This window comes from Cetorhinus maximus, chromosome 1 (genome assembly GCF_964194155.1).
Source record: "Cetorhinus maximus chromosome 1, sCetMax3.hap1.1, whole genome shotgun sequence".
NCBI lineage: Eukaryota > Metazoa > Chordata > Chondrichthyes > Lamniformes > Cetorhinidae > Cetorhinus > Cetorhinus maximus.
Window position 1 is genome coordinate 13,896,898 of NC_135879.1, and position 16,325 is coordinate 13,913,222.

A 16,325-nucleotide genomic window follows, 5' to 3' on the forward strand; every position below is an offset into this window, starting at 1 on the left:
GCGATGAACGGATTGGAGATTTTGAAATGCGTACCAATGGCCACAATTTTGTTGGTATTTTTAACCTAATGCACAGGGTGATGATCAGCTCAGTGGTAACACTCCCACTTGTGAGTCAGAAGCTTATAGGTTCAAATCCCATTCCAGAGACTTGAGCACATAATCTAGGCCAACAACCCAATGCAGCGCTGAGGGTTTGCCATTCAAAGAGCAGTGGAGTTCTCCCCAGTTTACTGACCAATATTTATTCCTTAACCAACTTTGTGGAAGTAGGTAATCTCATCATCATATTCTTATTTGTGGCTCTGCGCAAATTGGTTGCCACATATTGTGTATTACAATCGTGACTACAGCTCAGAAGCACACCATTGGCTGTAAAACACTCTGGGAAATCCTGAGGCTGTGACAATCTCTATTTAAATGCAAATTCTTTCTTTTGTGGGCGATTGACAGAATTAAATCGGCTGTCGGTTTGACATTTGACATCAATGGAAAGTCAATATTGGGCAGCACATTCGATGGGCAGCCAATCTAATCGATTCATTTTCCTGCCTGGCGGGTTAGGTTAAAATTATTCCCCATGATATTTTTTAAAACAGCCTTACAACAGTTATAGCAATGTCTCTTGCCAATCTACCACTCCGTCACCATAGTTTTCCTTCCAGGAGACTGGTCCCTGCTGATTGGAAAGTTTTAGTCACTTAAGCTTTCACCAAAAGCAAGGCACATCAATTTGATTTACGTATATTCTAGTAAGAATTCTTCAAGATGGAAACATAAATAACGTCATGTTGAGCAGACATGAGAATATTACAAATTGTTAAAACTGTGCTTCCTTTTAAAAAATGGACATGGTTGGACTTTTAAAATGGCTGCCACAGATCACCTGACTTTTGAACTGCAAGTTGGCCAAGCTTCTGAAAGCTTCTAAAATTAGAGTAAAATGACCACAGCCTTGGTGGTCAGCCTCACACCCGCCATTGTCAAGACTCACCCAAAACACCAAGGACAATAAAGTCTCAGACACTCAGTCTCCAGAACTGCCACGTAACAAAGGGGAGCTACTGAAACTGATTATGCATAAGGAAGTGCTAAGAAATCCTATCTGCCTCCATTGTACATTCATGGTTTTGACCATGAGAGGTGGAAACCAACTTGTTGATATGAAAAGACTATTGGTTGCTTCCTTGCATGTATCAATGGCCAGTCATCACCTGACCAAAACTCCTTCATTTCTGATAGCCTTTTAAATTATAAGCTCTACTTCCTTGCAGAACAAATGGGGAATTGCAGAATACAAACATAACATTACTGCAGAAACCTGGTTATTAACATCTAGCCTTTTTACCAAGTCACAAGGGTTAAAGTTTAAGGCCTCCTTGAAACCTGTCCTCTGAAAGATTCTAAATTTGCCTGGAAAAGCAAACTGGTGCTCTGGCTACAAGTATTATCAAGGCTGCCTTTCTCAACTTGCTGCGCATCTCTTATTCCAAAGAAAACTCCACAAAATCCTGCCTTCAGCTACCTGTTCTCACCTGGATTAACTCCTGAGTGGAAGACGCACTCTCACAGGATTCTGATACCCACATGAACTATTAACTATTCTGTTTGGTTTTAGTACTCGTGGAAGTGAAATTCCTTCCTCTTACTGTATCTCTCCTGCGTATATGGTGTGTGTGTGCAGTAGTGACAAAAACCATTTCCAGAATTGTGTGTGTGTGAATAAATAATACTCCTGGTTTAAAAATCCAAGAAAGTTTGCTGCTAGTGACTTTGTACAAAAACTGATTATGCATAAATGGGGTTTAGTGAACACATATAAAATAAAACAGGAAGTGCTAGAAAAACTCAGCAGGTCTGTCAGAATCTGTGGAGAGAGGGAAACAGAGTGAATGTTTCAAGTCCACTATGACTCTTCTTGAGTTCTGAGGAAGAGTCATGTTGGACTGGAAATGTTAACTCTGTTTCTCTCTCCACAGATGCTGCCAGACATGCTGAGCTTTTCCCACACTTTCTGTTTTTATTTCAGATCTCCAGCATCCGCAGCATTTTGCTTTTATTTTGGGAAACATAACCCAGCCTTGTCAAAATCAAGCCACTCTGATCACAGGCTGAAGGTTAGGGGTTTCAGTCTGTATCTCTCTCTCCTGTCCACAACAATTCGCTGACACAAAGGACCAAGAGCATTTTAAATTAATTCATGTCTACATGAAGCACTTGGGAGTGTTGCCAAGAGATATGATGAGGCAACTACATAAACGCAGGCATTGCCCTTCTTTTAACCTACAACATTAAAAATGTCTCAACAGTTGCCTGCAATGTAGAGGAATTACAATGCATGGCAAAATCTGCTACTCAAATGAAGGTAGAGCATAATTACGAACAGGTATCTAAAGAGAAATACAGATACAGGTTGAGTATCTGTTATCCGAAATCCTGGGGGCAGCTTGTGTTCTGGATTTCATATAATTTCAGTTTTCAGATACTGCATGTGGAATAGGCCTACTTACATTACAATAGCCTAAGCCTAGGCTAGCTATAGTCTAACATAAATAAAATGGCTAGAAAAGTAAGATGTATCACTGAATAATAAATACAGGATGCCTGTAATAAGTTCCCACTTGTGGCGCCACTTGCGATTCCGCTTGTAGGAGAGGGTTCGGAGTGTCGGTTATGCAGACAAACAACAACGCTTCCTGTGCTAAAGGTCGGGTGCAGTCAGCAAGGTTCAAGTCGGTTCAGGTTGTGTCGGCTCGGCTCAGGGACTTCCTGTGCTAAAGGTCAGGTGGTATCGGCGAGGTTCCTGTTGGCTCGGACCATGTCAGCTCAGGTCAGGGATCTCAAGGTCAATGAGGTTCAAAAAAAAATGTGGCTTTTGGATGTGTATGATTTTTTGAATTTGATATAAAGGATACTCAAACGGCATAGCCTGCGTAAGATAAATAACTTGATCCAACATGAATGAGGAAGCGAACACCTTCTCTAATAATCCATATTCTTGTCAAAGACATGCTGTGTTTCCTCTCTTACACCAACATACCAACTACAAGAAGAGGATTAGGTAACTCAATTAGGTCGGGCAACTTATTGAAGGGATGAAACTATATGCAACAATATCTGGGAAGTTAACACGTCTGATCTCTAGGACTGCTTCTATCTTCTTCCGATGATCACATGCTGTCTAGTAATGCCCCTTAAAGGTATACCACAACAAGATGTACTAATAAGCACTAATGGTAACACAAAGCTAAAAAAATGTCCTACTATGATATGTACCTCAATACTATACACTCAGACCTGTCAAATTAGATGCATTGTCCCTAATCAATAGTGCCCAAAGTAATTGAATTTTTGATTCCTTTTTCAAAGAACAGCTTCAGCTCATGACTTAGATTAATTAATGAAAATTTCTCTTTCATATACCTCCAGGGTTAATCCTTCCCCATCGATTTCTTCTGAGGTTGAAGATATTGTCATTGCTTTGCAAAGCTTGGAGGAAGCCTAAGGACTAAGTGAGGAGAAAACAGAGAATTTCAACGTGCTTTGCATTTCTTAAGTTCAGTTGGCAACAAACTAGAAGAGAGTTCAGTGCTTCAGAACATACACCTTCCATTTCAACTACATTGCGGTCAATCTTACAGCAGCTCCAGGTAAGAAGGCATTTCCCGTCCTTAGTTGTTTCTTTATTTGTGTCACTTTGCCTTCATTAACTTTAAGAACAGCAAATCCCTTTCAGTTATCAAGTTCATCGGGTCCCATATCAACATTTCAAGGAAAGCTACTAATACGTAAAACCATCATGGGCATCACACTACCCTATTCCTTGGTGAGTGTGGTCGTGAGCTTGTTATTCACACTGTTGATGGGAGCCCTTTGCCATCTGAGATATGAATGGTCAATAGGCTCTCTGTATTGGCAGCCACCAGCCATGTATGTTCTTTTTATAATGCTGGCAACATCTGTAGAGAGAGAAACGGAGTTAACGTTTCGAGTCGATATGACTCTTCTTCAGAAAATAAAATAATTCAGCCAACAGAAATGGGGAAATAAAGAGCAGCACAAATGGATGACAGATCCAACAAGACAAGAACTGAAGATGCGAAGGAGTTCAGGAGGAATAGTAGGCACTTGTATAAGTACAACCAGATTAGAGAGTCTAGCCCATACTCCATAACACGAGGGGGGATACCCAGCCAATCCACAGCCTCAACAGAAGACAATACAGAGGGTAGAACTTTTGGTCGGCGGGCCGTCGAGATTGGCGGGCTTGGGAGCAGCCGGGGAACAGACCACTGACCGCGAGCGCCCCCGACCGCGATTTCACGTCGGCTGGCCAATTAACGGTCATCCAGCGTGGAACGCGCTCTGAAAGGCTCAGCGCTGCCAGGGTGAGGGCAGGAGGAGGGCGAGCGCTGAAGTCTGCACGGGTGCGGGGGGGGAGCGCACAATGAAAGATTCAACAAAGGCAGAGAGCTGCCTCAGGGAGCTGAAGAATTTAAAACCAAACAATAAAGATTTGAAATTGCAGAAAAAAATGTCCACACATCAGATTCACTCACATGAAAATATAGATGAGGAAAATTCTGTTCAAACATTTTTATTTTTTTTAATTAATAGCAGAAACCTGATCCCACCCCTGGATGAAGTTTCATCAGAAAGGCAAGTCCGCCTGGCAGAGTCACCCGCCTGCCAACCGTAACGTTGAACGGGCAGCGAAAAATCGCCATCAATCGCTACTTTAATGGCCTTGATCGGCCTCCTGATTGTTGGCAGGCGCACTGCCGACTCTCGCTAGCACACGCCAACCGAAGTATCGCGCCAGTGCGCGATGACGTTGGGTACGCTCACCTGACGTCATCGTGCGCTATTTCATGCTCGAGCGTGTCGGGCGCGCACCCGCACACTGTGCGGAAAATTCTACCCGTAGGTAAAAGCAAAATGCTGCGGGTGCTGGAAATCTGAAATAGAAGCAGAAAATGCTGGGAAAAGTCAGCGGGTCTGGCAGCAGCTGCGGAGAGAGAAACAGAGTTAACATTTCGAGTCCGTATGACTCTTCTTCAGATGCTTTGGGGTGCGTCCAGTGTAAGGGCGCATAAACATAAGAACAAATAAAGAATTTGGCAGGATCTTATTTATACAGAAAATAGCGAGAATGTGGAAATCGCTATCACACTGAGCGATTGAAGGTGATAGCATCGAAGCATACATGAAGGAAAAGGGTATATGGAAAAAGGTTGGTGAAGTTATAGCAGGAGAAGGCCCAGGAAGAGTCTAAACGCTAACACAGACCTGTTGACCTAATGGTCTGTTTCTGTAGATTCTATATATTCCATGTAAATATTTGTTGGTTTATCATTTATGGTCAGAGAGCTTTAGAATGAAAGGGGCAGAGAGAGAGAGAGACAAAGAAACAGACAGAGTCACAAACAGAGTCGGACAATGGGGTGAAGTTATGTCGAGTTTCTTTTGGCTGTTTGTCATAAGTTCGGCAACAAAGGTGCAGGAGCCCAAGAAACATCATAAACCCCAATTATGTTGGATTTCCTGCGGCTCATTCACTGAGGTTACAATGGGTGAGGGGGGGGATTGGAATGGGAATCCAGCCACAGACAAAGACAGAGAGGCTGGACTTGAAAACAAGGGCAGTAAGTGAGAACGAGCACAAATCCATACAGGAGAGAATGGAGAAAAGCAAAAAAATAAAAACGACCAAAAAACAGACAGATTATTTCAAAGTAAACCTAAGGATAGGTTATATTCCAAAAGCAACTAAAAACCATATGCCATCCTGTTCTTCCCTTTAAAAAAAAAGCCTTGTTTTACATTTCCAATGCTCAGTGCGAAATGTCATGTGTTTACCGGATCCAAATCCCAAATAGCATCTGCCTGTGAGAAGTCAAATCATAAATATTAAAACATTAGCCATAATCTAACTGAATGGCAAAAGCTGCTGAAAGAGCCAAATGACCAATTCTTGTCCCTATCTACCTAAAAGCACAGCATAAAAGGTCAAAGTGCCACCGAAGACAAGAGATTGCCCCTCTTTTCCACCCCTGGCCAATTCTGCTCACTGGCAACTTTTTTCCGGTTAACTTTAGCCTTTCTCTAATTTGCTGATGCACTGCAGGCGGCCGTGGGTTGCCAAACGATACTGTGCTGATTCAAGAGATCCAGCATAATAATGTTAAAAAAGGCACCATTTACAAGGCTGCTTTAATTGGACTTGTTTGAAGGCGTAGAGATATTTCCGCTGTTTGGAGCGCCTTTGACATGAACCTGCTCTAGCCATAATTCTGCAAGTTCTTCACCATTAGATACAAGGACATGAGTTAAGTGCTATAGGATATTAGAAACTGAATCCGTTACAGTTTTTATGAAAATCGGTTGCAGTACTGGCTACTTACAAAATAATAATGTAAAGATTAATTTGATGATAGAACTTTTTTATTCCGAAGAAACACTTAGTATAGAGTTGTTACATTCCAAGTTAAAACGATTTGATTAATTGAGTTCAGGTCAATCAGTGTAATTTGTACCTGCTAGTTGCTATTCTCATCCCAAAGAGCTGTGTCAAGTAGTTTTATTATTAAATTCAAATTGCTTATGACTGATATCTTCCTTTTGCCCTTGAATACCTCTTGCTGCACCACAGTTTTAGGATGGAAAGAAGCTGACTAGACTCTTGGTTACTGCTCAGAAGAGTTATCGAACAAAGATCGACCTCAAAAGTAAAAGAAGACACATGGTTTCGAGGAGTGCCTTAAAACGAGAAGTGATAGAGGCGAAGAGGTTAACCTGAGGGGATTCAAGAGACGAAGACCCAGGCAACTGAAGGCATGCCCGCCAATGACGGAGTGATGAAAATCCAGGATGTGCAAGGAGCCAGAATTGGAGGAGCGCACAGATTTTGGAGAGAATTAGAGCTGGAAGATGTTATGGAATTAGAGAGGGGGGAGGCCATGGAGGGAGGCCATGGAGGGATTTGAAAAGAAGGAAAACATTTTTAAAATTATAGCATTGCCAAGAGCCAGTGTAGGTCAGCAAGCACAGGAGTGTTGGGTGAATGGGACGAGTAAGAATAGAGGCAGCAGAGTTTCAGCTGAGCTCAAGTTTAAAGACGGTGCAAGGTAGGAGGTCCAGCTGGGACAGCTTTGGCATTCTGTTGAAACAAAGGCATGGGCGAAGATTCCAGTAGCAGATAAGCTGAGGCAGAGGTAAAAATGGCTAATGTTATGGAGCTAGTGGTAGGTTTTCTTGAACACGGGACCAGAGAGCCAACAGTATCCTTGTTGCCCAAAGAAAAGACTTCAAGAGAGGAGAGGAGGGAAGAAAATTGGCAAGGTGAAAAGATGTACAAATACCCCATTTATAAAGCAAATCATCCCATTCTAAATTAGATGGTCATCAACTTTTTCATTTTCGTTAGCCCAGGTGTGAGTTTCAGTTGGTGAGTTAACTCAAGTTTGAAGGTTTTGGAGCCATCACAATTTCAATAAAGTTTTCTGTAACATTAGACTGGACTTTCTTCTTTGCAGAGATAAACTCGAAGCCAATGGATGAACACTTTGTCTCAAGCACTTATTATTTGGCTAAACCACTTGGGACAGAGTGTACTTCCATATTTTTCTATGACAAGCTTTGCTACTTATTTCTAATCATTACCGAGTATGTTTTATAGGAAATAAATTGCTGCCTCTATATTCATCTTAATAACACAATAAAGTGGGTGAGTCATTCTTCCTTTGTTCGCTTCTATCCCAACGTGGTCAATTACTGAAAGCAAAATGCATATTGCTGGAATATTCAGTGAAGACCAGAGGTGATTATTTATCACAATGAGCCAGCCATGAATATAGGGTTCAGAAGAGGAAGCATGACTTTCAAGCAAAAATAAACGTGATTCTGCATAAAACACAATCACGGCTGTAATATGAAACATGCCCCAAAGGGGTTTTTGCTTCCACTGTGTTTGATATGCTAGATCTGAGTATCTTGTTTTACTAACAGGGATGAGCATAAATGTAATATTATGCAGAAATGAGTACGGCTACTGGAATATATTATAGACATGTATTAATTACTTTTAAAAATCAGAAGAAAAAATATAATTGTACCAGGGGAAAGTTATGCATTCAACAGACGCTAAAAGCATAGACAGAAACTGGAGCACTTAGCATTTAGACGGCAGCCAGGGATACTTTGTCTAACGGAACTTCTCATGCAGGCAAATTATGCAACACTCTGAATACGTGCAGAATAAATAAAAGCATGCTTTGTATAATTGACAGTCTGCAGCAAGGTTTCTGCTTTTAAAGCCACTCATTATTTCACTACAATCAGTATTTTGAAAATCAATCTGAAAAGGTTCACTTGGTCCCATAGCCTTCTTTGCACTTAACTCCAATTAGTTCCTGTTCATTCCAGATTCATTCTGGGCTGACGACAGCGCTGCAAAATTCTTCTTATTGCATTGCTGCGTTCTACAAAAATGAAAACAAGTTAACTTTGACTGATGATAATGTGACTTGTCCTAGGGATTGCAGATGACAAAGGACTTATTGAATGCATTGTATTCTGTATTGATTGCCCAAAGCATTGTAAATAGCAAAGCTGCTGTACATTAAAAAAAGACATCAATATGTGGAATGCATTCAGATTTGAGACACATTAAAGAAATTTAATGGACCCAAAGCTTTCAAAACAATGTTCGACCAAAGCTCTACATGTAAAAAGAAGCTATTGAGAAACACATAGAAAATTTACAATGTTTTTAATTTACTCATGGGATGTGAGCATCACTGGCTGGGCCAGCATTTATTGCCCATCCCTAATTGTCTTCGAGAAGGTGGTGGTGAGCTGCCTCCTTAAACTGCTGCAGTGAGTGCATGTGGTGTAGGGACACTCACAGTGCTGTTAGGGAGGGAGTTCCAGGAGTTTGGCCCAGCGACAGTGAAGGAACGGCGATATATTTCCAACTCAGGATGGTGTGTGGCTTGGAGGGGAACTTCCAGGCGGTGGTGTTCTCATCTATCTGCTGCCCTTGTCCTTCTATATGGTAGTGGTTGTGGGTTTGGAAGGTGCTGCCCAAGGAGCCTTGGTGAATTCCTCTAGTGCATCTTGTTGATGGTACACACTACTGCTACTGTGCATCGGTGGTGGAGGGAGTGAATGTTTGTGGATGGGGTGCCAATCAAGTGGGCTGCTTTGTCCTGGATGGTGTCAAGCTTCTTGAGTTTTGTTGGAGCTGCACTCATCCAGGCAAGTGGGGAGTATTCCATCACACTCCTGACTTGTGCCTTGTAGATGGTGGACAGGCTTTGGGGAGTCAGGAGGTGAGTTACTCGCAACAGGATTCCTAGCTCTGATCTGCTCTTGTAGCCACAGTATTTATATGGCTAGTCCAGTTCAGTTTCTGGTCAATGGTAACCCCCAGGATGTGGATACAAACATATGGATTAGGAGCAGGAGTAGGTCAATTGGTCCCTTGAGCCTGCTCCGCCATTCAATAAGATTATGGCTGATTTGAAGAGCTATAGAAAAGGGCAATCTCATTATTGCAGTAGAAAACATCCAGATAACTTTATCCAGGATAGTTTTGATCTCCTAAGTATTCTAACCTTGGCACCCCAGTCACTGGTAAGCTTTGTGCCACATCCCGATTGACTTTTGAAGTACATTTCCTTTAAAGATTTCATGGCACAGAAATAAGTCAACCATTACCTAATCTGCTCCCTGGCTCAGATAAAAATAGATAAAGGGGAAGTAGCAGAGAGGCTGGCAGTGCTTAAGGTGGATAAATCACCAGGTCCGGATGGGATGCATCTTAGGTGTCTGAGGGAAGTAAGGGTAGAAATTGCGGAGGCATTGTCCACAATCTTCCAATCCTCCTTAGATACAGGGGTGCTGCCTGAGAACTGGAGGATTGCAAATGTTGCAGCCTTGTTCAAACAGGTCGATTACCAGTCAGTCAGCTTAGCATTGTTCGTGGGGAAGCTTTTTAAAACAATGGCCAGAATTTTCTGGGCACTCTGTCAATGGGCAGGGGGGTGGGCAGGATAAATGGTGGGGGAAGACATGGGGAAGGGTGCCCAACACCTTCCCACTGCCATGCCATATTGCCAGTGGCATGAACTATGGCTGCCTACTGGGTGGTCAATTGAGGCACTTATGTGGCCAATTATGAGCCATTGCCTGGCTATGCGGGCATTTTACCCATGGCAAGAGGGCCCTCGCCATGTGAAGAGACCATCCAGTGGCCTTCCCACAACCTCTGAGCTGGGTGGCCCTCCTTTATGGGCATTCCATGGCCTACAGAGGGACTATCCATGGCAATGGCCATTCCCACCCATGCGCCTAAGCCTCTGTCACCAGCACAGGACCCGCCTGTCCCTGATCTCTGAGGCCTCCCTCCTCGGACCTGGCTTCCCCTAACAAAATTCACCCTTCTGAGAGGGCACCCCACCATGAAGGTGCCCTCTCCCTGGAGCTGCAGCCTCCGCACTGACCATCTGTAGTAATTATGGTTTTATTTAGTGTGTAATGTATCTTTAAGAATAATACTGGTTAAGGAAGATCACATGATCTGTAGTAACCAATAGGAGAGTAGTGTGGGCTACCTCAGCAGTCAGTGTAGAGATAGATTTGGAATTGAAAGCAGACATGTAGTTGCTGCTGAGTATATTGTAAATAAACTTAATATTTCCACCAAAGAAGTTTCTGCAGATCAACTCTATCATTAATAATACAACTCAGCCACCCTACAACAAACTGGTGATGAGGATAAAACAGCACTGAACAGAAGAAATCAAGTTAAAAAGAAATCAGCATCATACCTTACCCAGTGATTGTAAGCAGCAAGCTCTGTTAGAATTAAAGAAGTTAGACCCTCTCAAAATGCCACAATTTGGGAGAATTGATCCTTTTGAACCAGCCACAGACTATTGGTCTCAATACATAGAATACCTCATGTTCTTTTTTCAAGTGAACGAGACTACAGGGGAAGAGAAGAGGCGAGTGATCCTCTTGAATACTTGTGGAAGCAAAACTTACAGTTTGATTCTAAGTTTGACAGCACCCAGTGCCCCATATCTGAAGAATTTTGATGAATTGGTGGACCTTGTGAAGGTCCCTTGTGGTCACTTTCAGTCAAAGCCCTCAGTCACGATGCAGAGATTCAAGTTTAATTCACAAAACAGAGTCCCGGGTGAGACAGTTGCATGCAATGTGGCAAATGTGAAGCAGCTAACAGAACATTGTGAGTTTGGTACAACTCTGAATAATATGCTCAGAGATCGTTTAGTGTGTGGTGTGAAAGAGGACACTAATCAAAAAAGATTATTGTCCAAAGTGAATCTGGATTTTAAGAAGGCGCTAGAGATAACGCTGGCTATGGAAAGCACAGTAAGAGATTCAAAAGCAATACAGGGTGCACAAAATGGTGCCGTCCTCCACATTGGGTGGGAAAACTCAGCCGAGAGAGGTGCGAGAAAGTGGGAAACAGCCCCCTCTAGCCGAAGAATAAAGCAAAATAACTTAGCAGTGAAATCGAAGAATAATTTTAATAGAGGTGGAAACAATCAGTCTTGTTACCATTGGCAGTTTTTAAAAATTGCATGTTACTTTTGTCACAGAAATGGACATATAATGAGGCAATGCAATGAAAGATTCAAGCAGGCTTGTAAAGAAAAGAAGAAGCCCAATGAAATCTGCAATGTAGAAGAGCCAGAAACAACAAATTCAGACATTTACTCGTTGTTTAATCTGAAAGTTGGAAAGACAGAAACAACATTTGTCACAGTGAAAGTAAATGGCAAACCTGTTAGAATGGAAGTAGTCATGGGTGAACATCAATCAAGTTTAGAAGAAGCAAATGCCAAGCTAAAAACATGTAAGGCATAAGCAGACTAACTGTCCATTATGGAAGCCAATCAGCAAAGCTACCCTTGGTGCTGGTAGCAGGTGAGGGGTCAGGCCTCCTGTGGCAAAATTGGTTAAAGGAGATTAAGTTAAAATGTCTGAAATTTTCCAGTGAAGAGCAAGTGGGCTACCAGAGCTACTTAGAAAGTAGGCTGCCGTCTTTAAGGATGAACTGGGGAAAATCCAGGGCCTGCAGGCCCAGATTCATGTGGATCTGGAAGCAACCCCTCGCTTCATGAAGGCGAGACCGGTGCCATATGCCCTGCAAAAAAAGTCGACATTGAACTGAACAGACTAGAGAAACTGGGCGTTATACAACCTGATCAGTTCTCACAATGGGCAGCACCCATAGTCCCCGTCCTTAAACCCGACCAAAGCGTCTGAATTTGTGGAGATTACAAACTGATGGTTAACAAAGTAGCTAAGCTAGCCAGGCACACCATTCCAAAAATCGAAGACCTGTATACCAAGCTGGCAGGAGGAACAATGGACACAAAGCTTCACATGAGTCATGCTTATCAACAATTAGAGTTGGATAATGCCTCCCTGGAGTTTGTCACAATTCACAAATAATTAATACCCACAAAGGGTTGTATCAATATATGCAATTGCCTTTCGCTGTCTCCTCCGTTTGTGCCATCTTTCAGAGAACAATGGAAAGCTTACTGCAGGGACTGCCCCAGGTTATAGTCTTTTAGCCGATGTAATTGTGACAGGATTCACAGAAAAAGAACATTTGGCAAACTTAGATGTCTTAAAACGTTTCTTGCAAGCTGGAGTGCATTTGAAAAAAGAAAAGAGCACATTCCAAGCAAGGAAGATAATCTATTTGGGTCACTGGGTAGATTCACAGGGCCTCCACCCAGTTGAGGAGAAAGTGAGAGCCATAAGAGAGGCACCTGCACCAAAGAACACCTCAGATCTCAAATCAATCTTTGGAATGATCAACTATTATGGGTGGTTCTTACCCAATCTGTCTACAATGCTGGCCTCCCTGCATTCTCTGCTCAAAAAGGACCAATGTTGGTCTTGGGAGGCGCCCCAGGAAGAAGCTTTCATAAAGGTGAAGCAATTGTTGCACTTGTTCAATCTATTAGTGCATTATGACCAGACAAAAGAATTGGTGCTGACCTATAATGCATCTCCCTATGGAGTGGGAGCAGTGCTCTCCCATTGGATGGATGATGGCATGGAATGGCCAGTAGGTTACGTATCAAGAACGCTCACCACAGCGGAAAATGGATACTCACAGATAGAAAAAGAAGGGCCTGTCCATCATCTTTGGTGTCAAGATCAGACTGGACAAGTCGGGACCCAGTCCTATCTCTAGTACGAGAACAAGTGCTACATGGTTGGTCACAGGAACCTGTATCTGATGAAACGAAACCTTACTTCAACAGAAGACATGAAATAATCACATCTTATTGTGGGGAGCACAAATAATAGTTCCTCCAAAGGGAAGGGAGCCACTTTTAATTGAACCACACAGTGCCCATCCAGGAATTCCTGAATGAAGACCATAGCACGAGGCTGTGGTGGCCAGGGATGGATGGCGAAATAGAGAGTTTAGTAAAGCACTGTGTGCAATGTCAGCAACTGCAAAAGTTGCCAGTGGCAACTCCGTTACACCCGTGGACATGGCCGGGTAGACCCTGGGTGCAGTTACACATTATATAGAATCTTCGGGTTGGCCAGCGGGGGTGGGTCCCGCTCACCGACACATAAAATGATGCGCGGTGACATCGAGCGTGCACTCTGACATCACTGCGCGTCATTCTGATTTTCAATTCGACGGGCGCACAGCAGAGTCAACTGCGCACCCGCTGAACTGTCAAAAGCCTATTAAGGCCATTTAAATACCAATTAAAGTAATTAACTGAGCTGCCCATTCGACCTTAAGGTTTGCTGGGGGCAGGCGAAGAGCCCAGGTGACCTTCATATTTATCATGAAACCTCATCCAGGGACGGGATGAGGTTTCATGAGGGGTTTATAAATTAAATACTGCCACATGAGGGGACATGCCTTAAAATTATTTTTTTCTTCATTTAAATTTTTTTTAAATCACACTAATCTCCCTGAGGCAGATCCGTGCCCCGGGGAGATTTCTGCGCACTTCCGCGCACAAGCACGAAAGAGCGCAGGCCCCAACTGTCCCTCCTCCTCCCGCCCACAAAGGGAGCGCTTCATTGGCCCATCCACGTAAAATGGCGGCATGCAGCTGATCACAGGCGGCGATTGGCTGCACGCTCCCCCACGCCTGCTCCGCTCACCCCCTCACCCCGACGGGGAGAAAATTCTCCCCATTGATTACATCGGACCTTTCATGGGAGCAATGCTTCTGCTCATTGTTGATACCCATTCAAAATGGTTGGACGTATATGAGGTGAAGTCACCAACGTTGGCTGCTACAATTGAGAAATGATGTCACAGTTTTGCCATTCATGGACTACCAGAAGTTTCTGATAATGGCACAGCATTTATGAGTGCTGAGTTTCAAAGGTTTATCAGCCTCAATGGTATCACTCCAGTAAAAACTGCACCGTACCACCCTGGACTGACCAAAAGGGTGGTTTAAACGTTCAAGGCAGACATGAAAAACCTAGCTGGCAATTCCTTGGCAACCAAGCTAGCACGCATTCTTCTTCATTACAGGACCACCCCTCACACAACAACAGGTGTCACACCTGCGGAGTTATTGTTGAAACGCTGTCTCAGGACGAGATTGAGCTTAATAATACCGAATTTAGAGGGGAAGGTGGAAAGGAGTCAGGGAGGCCAGAAAACTAGACATGACTGTCCTAGTCGTGAGAGGAAATTTACCGGGGGAGAATTGGTATATGTGAAGAACTTCGGGGAGGAACCAAAGTGGTTACCATGTGAAATAGGTGCAGTGACCAGACCTCTATCTTACCACGTGGAGATGGAAGGCCGGATCATCCGTAAACATGTGGACCATTTAAGGAAGAGAGAGACAAATCATCAAGATTTGGTTCCATGAGTGATTTTGACCATTGATTTCCTGTTGAGGATACTGACATGTCAGATCTTCCTGTAAGAGTTGAGGATACAGAGCTGCAAGTGCCCACCAAAGCACCTGATGTTCAGGCAACTCTGGAAAAGGAGGTTCCTGACAAAGAATCTGAAGTTGTGGAGCTGCGATGTTCCACACGAACCTGGAAACCACCTGAAAGACCCAGTGTAAATATTATGTGTCTCGAAAAATATGTACTTGTAAATATATGTATAGCCAAGTTAAAGGGGGAGGAATGCAGTAATTATGGTTTTATTTAATGTGGAATGTATTTTTAAGAATAATACTTGTTAAGGAAGATCACATGATCTGTAGTAACCAACAGGGGAGTAGCACAGGCTTCCTCAGCAGTCAGTGTAGAGATAGAGTTGGAGTTGAAAGCACACATGTAGTTGCTTCTGAGTATATTATAAATAAACTTAATGTTTCCACCCAAGCAGTGTCTGCAGATCAACTCTATCATTAATAGTACAACTCGGTCACCCTACAATACCATCCCTTCTGGCTTTGGCAAAAGCTTTTCTGCCCTCTCTTCAAAATTCAGCCCAATAAATCAGGAAAAGAACTTACAGCTTCTTGGACAAGAATGAACTAAGAAAGGAGAGCCAGCATAATTCTTGTATGACTAACTTGATCAATTTTTTTGATGAGTTAGCGGAGGTGGCGAATGAGGGATGTGCAGTGGATGTTGTATTTATGGACTTTCAAACATTGAGTGAAGTTCCCTCGGGTTTAGTACTTGGACCACTGCTGATTTTGATATATTAATGACTCGGACTAGGGGAACTGAGTACAATTTTGAAATTCGCAAACAATACAAAACTTGGAAGTGTTGTAAACAGAAAGGATGATGGTAATATACTTCAAGAGGACCAAGGCAGGACGCTGGGATGGACAGGCACATGGCAAATGAAATTCAGATGCAGAAAAGCGTGAAGTGATATGCTTTGGTAGAAAGAATGAGGAGAGACAATGCAAGTTTAATAGTACAACTTTAAAGATGGTAAAAGAACAGAGACCTGTTAAAAACTCTGCACAAATCTTTGAAGACGGCAGGACAGGTTAACAAAGCAGCTAGTGAAGTATGTGAGATGCTTGGCTTTATAAATAGAGGCATAGAGTACAAAAGCCAGGAAGCTAATCTAAACTTATATTAACCATTAGTTTGCCACCAGCTGCAATATTGTGTCCAAGCACCAAGGAAATGGAGAGGATACAGAAGAGATTTACTGGCAGGATGAGCGAGTACAATTTGCTACATTACCACACTGACCACACTTCAGAAAGTACTTCATTGTCTGTAAAGTGCTACGGGATGTCCTGAGGCTGTGAAAGGCGCTCTATAATCACAACCCTTTCTGGTTTATAGAGACAGTC